Below are 7,305 nucleotides of genomic sequence, written 5' to 3' on the forward strand. Positions count from 1 at the left end.
TGCCTCAGGCCCAACTGAGGTGACGATGAGGAGAGGAGGGAGGGGAGAGAGGAGAGAGAGAGAGAGAGAGAGAGAGGAGAGAGAGAGGGGAGAGAGGGAAGGGAGAGAGGGAAGGCAGAGAGGGAGGGGAGAGATGGAGGGGAGCGAGGAGAGAGAGAGAGAGAGAGATAGAGATAGAGAGAGAGAGAGAGAGAGAGAGAGAGAGAGGGGAGAGAGGAGAGAGAGAGAGGGGGGAGAGAGGGAGGGGAGACAGGGAAGGGAGAGAGGGAAGGCAGAGAGGGAGGGGAAAGAGGGAGGGGAGAGAGGAGAGAGAGAGAGAGAGGAGAGAGAGAGAGAGAGAGAGAGAGAGAGAGAGAGAGAGAGAGAGAGAGAGAGAGAGAGAGAGAGAGAGAGAGAGAGAGACAGAGAGAGAGAGAGGGGAGAGAGGGAGGGAGGGGAGAGAAGGAGGGGAGAGAGGGAGGGAGGGAAAGAGGAGGACAGAGTGAGAGACCAGGGAGGAGAGAGTGGCACAGAGAGGGCAGGTGCCAGGTGGCCAGGTGAGTTTACCTTGAAGAAGCCTTTGCAGCCCTCACAGGTACGAACCCCGTAGTGCTGGCAGGCAGCGTTGTCTCCACACACAGCGCAGGTGCCCTCCCCCGGGGTGCCCCGTGGGGGGGGCGAGGGCAGGCTGTCCCCCAGCAGGTTGGCACAGGGACCCAGAGCCAGCGAGCGGAAGCCAGGCTGCTGCCCCCGGCCCCGCGGTGCAGCTGGTACATGTGTTGCTCCAGAGGCGGGCCATGGGGGTGGGGAGCCGAGGAGGATGAGGAGGAGGAAGAGGAGGAGGAGCGTGCAAGCCCACCCCCCAGCCCCTCGTACCCCCCCACGGTGCCTCCGCTGTGTGGGGGCGAGTGCTGGTAGAAGTGGGAGAAGCGGGGGGACTTGAGGGGGCCAGAGCCCAGGGATTCCAGGTGGGGGTGGCTGGGTGGGGCCAGGGAGTGGTCCTCCCAGAGGAAGGAAGAGCCTGGCTGCGGGGGCAGAGAGGGAGTGGTGGGGTGGAGGGGGGGGACTGTTTAAAGTACATGGAAGAGGAGGACATGGACTCCAGAGTGGGGGCTGAGGGGTAGCTATCCTCCTCTTTCTTGATGGTTGGCCTGTGGGAGGGTGTCTGGTACAGGCAGGACGACTTGGGCTCGTAGCTGCCCTCCACAAACACGTTGAAGCTGGGCAGGGATGTGGTCGCTGCGGCTGAGATGTCCCCCCCGCCCAGGTCCAGCTTGGTGTAGTCCGGGGTCATGAGATCAGAGCTGTAGCTGTCGCCCGGGTAACCGAAGGACTGGCCAGAGTAGGCAGAGCCGGGAGGGGCGGGCCCATACTGAGCCTGCACACAGGGCATGTCTACGGAGAGAGGAGGGTGGAGAGAGAGAGAGGGGGGGGGGAGAGAGAGAGAGAGGGGGGGGGATATAGTAAAATTGACAATTTCTTTTTTCTTTTTTTACATTTGATTAATTGTTAGACAGACAAGCACATTGTTGGTCAGTTGTTAGTGTCAAGCTCCAACACGTTTTAGCCAATTAGTAGGATGAAAGGCAGATGAGAGGCAGAAACGACCGTAACCACAGGTGTAGGGTCAGACAACACCACTCAACAACCCATAAATAAGCACAACTACAGCCATAACCATAGAACACATTCAGTATGAGGTGACCCTGGACCAGGAGGTGCAGGAGGTTTCAAAATTACGGAGTGCTTAAATCAAACATGTCTATGATAGGACATGTGTCAGGTTATAAACCGTTTATAAATAGTCAGCTGGTGTACTGCAGTGCTGAGGAAACCTGGCTTGTGTTCAGTCACATGTGAAGGGAGGGTTTGGAACATTTACTTGTTGATTTACAGTTAATGTCTGCTTATTTGTCCCTGAAGCTCAAACTTTATCTTCAAATCATTTGATAAAATGGCCACACACACACACCCCTCATTCTCACAAACAGTGCAGTCAAACAACAGTGAATATTTAGACAGAGATTCCACCCCAATTAGTGTTTGTTTTACAATGAAATGATTTACTGTGACAATACTACAATAATAAGGACTATACTGTACTTCTTAGTTGTGTAAGTGTGGCTAAGTGGCTGTGTGTGTGAGTGTGCGTGTGCGTTTGTGTGTGTGTGATTCCTATTTCTGATGCTGTTGAAGAGAGGCAGATGGACTCCCGCCTGATGTTGGACCCTTGTTAACAAACACACACAGACACACACAGTCAAACACAGACACTCACGCACGCACACACACACTCACGACACACACAAGCACACAGACACTGCAAATAGCTATCAAGGGATTTTTTTTTACAGCATGGCTGCAGTGACATATACTAAATTAAATGACTGATTGGCGGGAGATATTTATTTTTATTTTTTATTGTAGTAGTTATGTGAATGTGTTTTTTAAATTCTGTCAGAAATCTTCAAAAATGTAAGCTACATCCAACTTTGCAGCAGGAGCGTTACATAACAAACACACACCTGTAAAGTATGGCGACTGAAGTGGTTTGCTGTGTTACCTATTTGTATGTGTGCGTGCGTGGGTGCGTGCGTGTGTGTGTGTGTAATCAATCGTGAGTGCCACCGCACCTAAGGTTTGCGATGTTTGCTCATCGCTCTCAAGCAGGGAACTGTCAACAGAGCGCGGCTCCCATTGACGCTCTGCGTGCGTTGTCGTAATCGCCCTCATTCCCCACGCGTCATATAAATGTAGACTAATATGGGCCATATCACTGCCGTTCACCTAGTCGGCTTCCTCTTCGAAAAACACACAAACCCACATAGCTCACGCAACAGTCCTCAACAGGCCGCGTCAGCTATAGTTCGCGTTTCTGTAAGATGTCCATGGTCAATAATAAACAAAAAACAAGAATACTAGAAAGCAAGTGTACACATTAAATACTATAGTTAGGCCTACTTCATAATAGCAAAGGTATTTGTTTTACAGGACTTGTCATTAAATATGCGTGCTTACTTTCTCAAATCAACTTAATCCATTAAAATTGTGAGACATGCATGTCTTGGTCACAGAAAATATATAATTATCCCATGATAAAGATTGAGTAAGGGGAGTGAGGCGTTCATTAAAAGTAGTTCCAAAGACAATCAAATCATATCTGATGACTATGTCTACCTAAGGGCAAGGTCTCTACAGTTATTCAAAGACTGCAGAAAGATCTTTATCAAGGACACTAACCTACATGTCACGGTGATTTGCCAAGTTCGCCCCGTGTTTGCCGGACACGGGGTCAAGCGACAGTTAAGTTTAAAAAATCAGGAAATGGGTCGCGGGCGTTCTATTTATCCACCGAATCTGGAACTCTGGTGGGCGAGTAAAGCCGGACGCACTTTAACGTCATCGGCTTGGTTTTATAACGTCATCATCTCGGTTTTATTTCTATGACGGCCTTGCGAATGACCAGGCAGCTCTTCTACCACCTACGCGGAAAACACACATGCACGCGCGTCACAGGACGTCATTTCGCCACTTCAGAGGCATCCGAGCAGCACACAGACAGGGTGACAGAAAAGCCCAAGACAGAAAGGTGAGCGTGATGCACGTGGGCTCCAGAGCAGCAGCTCATTGGCCAATAACACTGAACTTCAAATGTCTAACTTTTCTCTCTTTAAATTGCTCCCAACCAGGATTTTAAAAACCTGCACTAAATTCAGAAACTCTCTCTGACATGTGACTGAACAAGGACAACGTTATTTAATGACACTCATTCATCCTGAGTCATAACCAAAGTGTGAAGGAACTTAATCTCAGTGTGTGATGAACAAGGTGTGTTTGCGTGTGTTTTAACACAAGTGTGTGTTTGTATTGATCTCACCTGGGTATAGTATTTGACTGAAAGATAGATACTGCATGTTATAATGTAAACCCAATCTGGCTGATATATATATATATATATATATATACCCAAACACTCCTCCTTTGACGTAGGTCAGCTTGAACTGTAAGTGTACATACAAACATAGCTGAACTTGGGCATTCTGTGTACATGCACACAGACACCCATCTACAGAGCAGGGCTTTCTCTAGCAAAGACAGGTAGGTTCTATTGACCATCCAGCAGCACACCAGTGAAGACTAAGTGTTCATGCTGTATCTAAATGTATGGAAGTGTACGTGTGTGTACGTGTTTTTGGGTGTGTCTGTACGTGTGTGTGTGTGCACGTGTGTGTGCGTGCGTGTGTACGTGTGCATGTGTACGTGTGTGTGTGTACGTGTGTGTGTGTGTGTGTGTGTGTGTGTGAAAGAGATTGAGAGTTGGTGGGAGGACAGAGGACAGCAGGCAGAATCAGAGACTATGGTGGACAGACAGGAAGGGACAGTCTCTAACCTCGAGATGAACATTTCAACTGGACAAACTGCAGCTGTTCCAATAACTGAGCGCGTTTGTTCATTGTCAGAATGCCATAGATCTAGCAAACAAAACATGATGTGCAGACATAAGAACAAACATTCTGCTAATCAAGCTCTTATCAATAAATAGTAAATAATTTCTTTTTTATTCAATGGACTCCAACAACAAAATCATATATGTTAAATTCAATCTTTCTGTCTCTCTCTCTCACACACACACAAAGTGCAGTGACAGAGGGAGAATCATTCACTCTATGACTGTGGCTTTTGGACAATGCGCCATTTAACACACCATGTGGTGCTTTCAAGAGAAGGGTTAGTTAGAGATACAAAATGCAGGTGAACGCATATATATATATATATATATATATATATATATATTTAATATAACTGTGGTCACGTCTCACCGCAAGTTAGAGACTGCCACGTGCCCATACATCACATTTAACCTCTTTGAAAATCGGAGAAAAACAACCACATGCTTCATTTGGGTAATTTATTTTTGTCTCAATGGTTTGAAGACATTTAATCTCATTGAGTAATTTGGCGGATCGATATCTAGGCTACAGATTGCATTTATTTTATTTCTTGTCCTGCTTTTGTAGGCTACTCAATGTGACTTTTATCTATTTCAGTTAACAGAGGCCACATCTAGATAGACATTTAAAGTCGCTACTACAGGCCTATATCGGCGCCTGTTGACAGAAACACAGACACACACGAGCACACAGACACAAACGCTATAATGGTATTTCAAATCAGAGACAAAAATATTTGTTTGTTAAGTTTGTCTTATTTAAGAAATATAGCATATAACGGTGATATGAAAATGTATTTATAGTCTGCTGGATAAAAAAAAGTGTGGATAAGGAGGGCGCGAGCTAAAGAGTCAGAGCACCAAGAGACTGATATCAGAAGAGGAGATGGGCTGCGGGGCACGAGCATACCTGGTGAGAAAGCTTCGCGCTGAATGGTGCTGGGTATCCGGTGATGGGGGCTTGCACGGCTATGGCGTGGACAGCGCTCCTGGAGAGAGCAGGTCTCAGCTGGATCGATGGAGGAACTGTCCGGTCGCTGGGGCTCTGAGCTCGGCAGCGCGCGCTCTTCCGAACCACGGTCTAGGGAAAAGACAAACGGGTCACGGACATCAAACCACAGGCATGCGGAGTCCCGGAATGACTCAGACGGAAACAAAGTGGAGTATTGTAAATAAACCTAAAAGATTATAGATTATACCACCAGTTTACACGATCTATACCACAAGCTTACACGATCAAACTTATTTTAATAAAGAGATATTGCACAGAGGAGAGGCGTTGTAATTAAGCCGAGGATCAAACTTGTATGTTCTCAGTTTCTGGAACAGAAAATGAAAGGAAAAACTAGTTAAACTGACTAAAATATAGCAGCACATGTAGCAAATGCCCCACGCCGACCTTTTTAACGGCACTAACCAACAATAATAATGCACAATTCTACATTAAATTCAAATAGGCTACATAGGCCTTCCCCATAAGATTACATTAAAAAATATCATGGAATTAAATAGTCTAGCCTATTGAGTGGAAAGCTATTGTTATAGCGTTACAGCGTTGTTATGCGCAACAAAATAGGCTTAATATAATTTAGACTTTTGGAAAGGCGCTCTTTGGGGAACGATTGACAACCAAACGAATCAATTGGATTATTGGGCAGTAATTTTGTGGTCATAAATAAATATTCAGAAACATTTAAAATGTTCTTGATTTAACCTTGTGGTACTTTATATCAGGCATTCGAGTCCGGTACTGAATATCCAGAATGACACCCATCTGATTTCCCAAAGCGCCATAAAGCCACAAAGCACTCGGGCCACAAAGGTCTCGCTCACCTCGCTGCTGCAGCGCATAAGGGAATTTCAAAGCTCCGAGCGCCCCCTTTCTGCTGCTCATGACCCCAAAAGACAAGACGGGATCTCTGTCTCCCTGCCCTCCTCACAGCTCTATTGCTTACCTCCACCATCACCAGGATTCTCTTCCCTAGGACCCTGTTTCACCCCAGATGAAATCAGTCGCCTGACTCTGTCCCCAACTTGTCTTGGATGGTTGATCTGTTTTCAAATCCGAGTTTAAGACACAATTACTACAATTGATAGGCTACTTCTGCCAACTGCTTTCAGACTGTCGCCGGAAGATCAGAGTAAAACTAAATAACAACTAGTCATCTGACTTCATGTTGGAAGACGTTTACTTTGAAAATCAATTATTGCCTGACTTGACCGTGGCGTCTTCTCTTTTGACTCACCCGTCTTCGACAGCAAGCGCATCAAGTACTAGAGGAAATGTCGATTATACATTTGCCTTGGAGCTCATTCTTAACATGTTCATGTTTTTCTTGGATATTTCGACGTTGTCCAGGACCTACATAGCATGCACTGAAGGTTACCCGATGTGTCTGTTTATCGTGACATATTATAGAACCCGTTTATGTTCATGTCAAAACACAGGGGTCCATGGTCTACTCTTTATTTCTCTGTATCTGTCTCTTTCCTGCCGACCGGTGGGTGCCGGTACATTGGGGTCTCGCACACCGGTAACCTAGAGAACGGTGAGGGAGCTGTAAAGCACGCGCCCTGGAGCGCCGGTAGCCCCCCGCGCCAATAAGCCAGACAGCGCGAGGCTTCCAGCAAACAGAAAAAGAAAAGAAGAGAGATAAAAAGAGCGAGAGAAATATATAAGTACAGTAAATTAGCCTTGAGAACGAGACTGTCAGAGTAAGAACTGTCATCACACACGCAAACCCCCACACACAGAGAAAGAGACAGAAACGAGAAAGAGAGAGAGAATGAGAAACGATCAGGCAGTATAAGGTCTTTTAAACTTGTAATTTTATTTGACTCAGTCCTAGGTAGGCCTGTATGTTAGACTAGCCAAG

General features: G+C 46.5%; 1 pseudogene; it reads right to left on the reverse strand.

Annotated features, from left to right (window-relative positions):
* Positions 1-412: 412 nt before the first annotated feature.
* LOC134015963 (nuclear receptor subfamily 4 group A member 3-like) lies at positions 413-5,506 on the reverse strand (annotated as a pseudogene).
* Between the last annotated feature and the right edge of the window lie 1,799 nt (positions 5,507-7,305).

Source organism: Osmerus eperlanus, unplaced genomic scaffold, assembly GCF_963692335.1.
Source record: "Osmerus eperlanus unplaced genomic scaffold, fOsmEpe2.1 SCAFFOLD_105, whole genome shotgun sequence".
In the NCBI taxonomy this organism is placed as follows: domain Eukaryota; kingdom Metazoa; phylum Chordata; class Actinopteri; order Osmeriformes; family Osmeridae; genus Osmerus; species Osmerus eperlanus.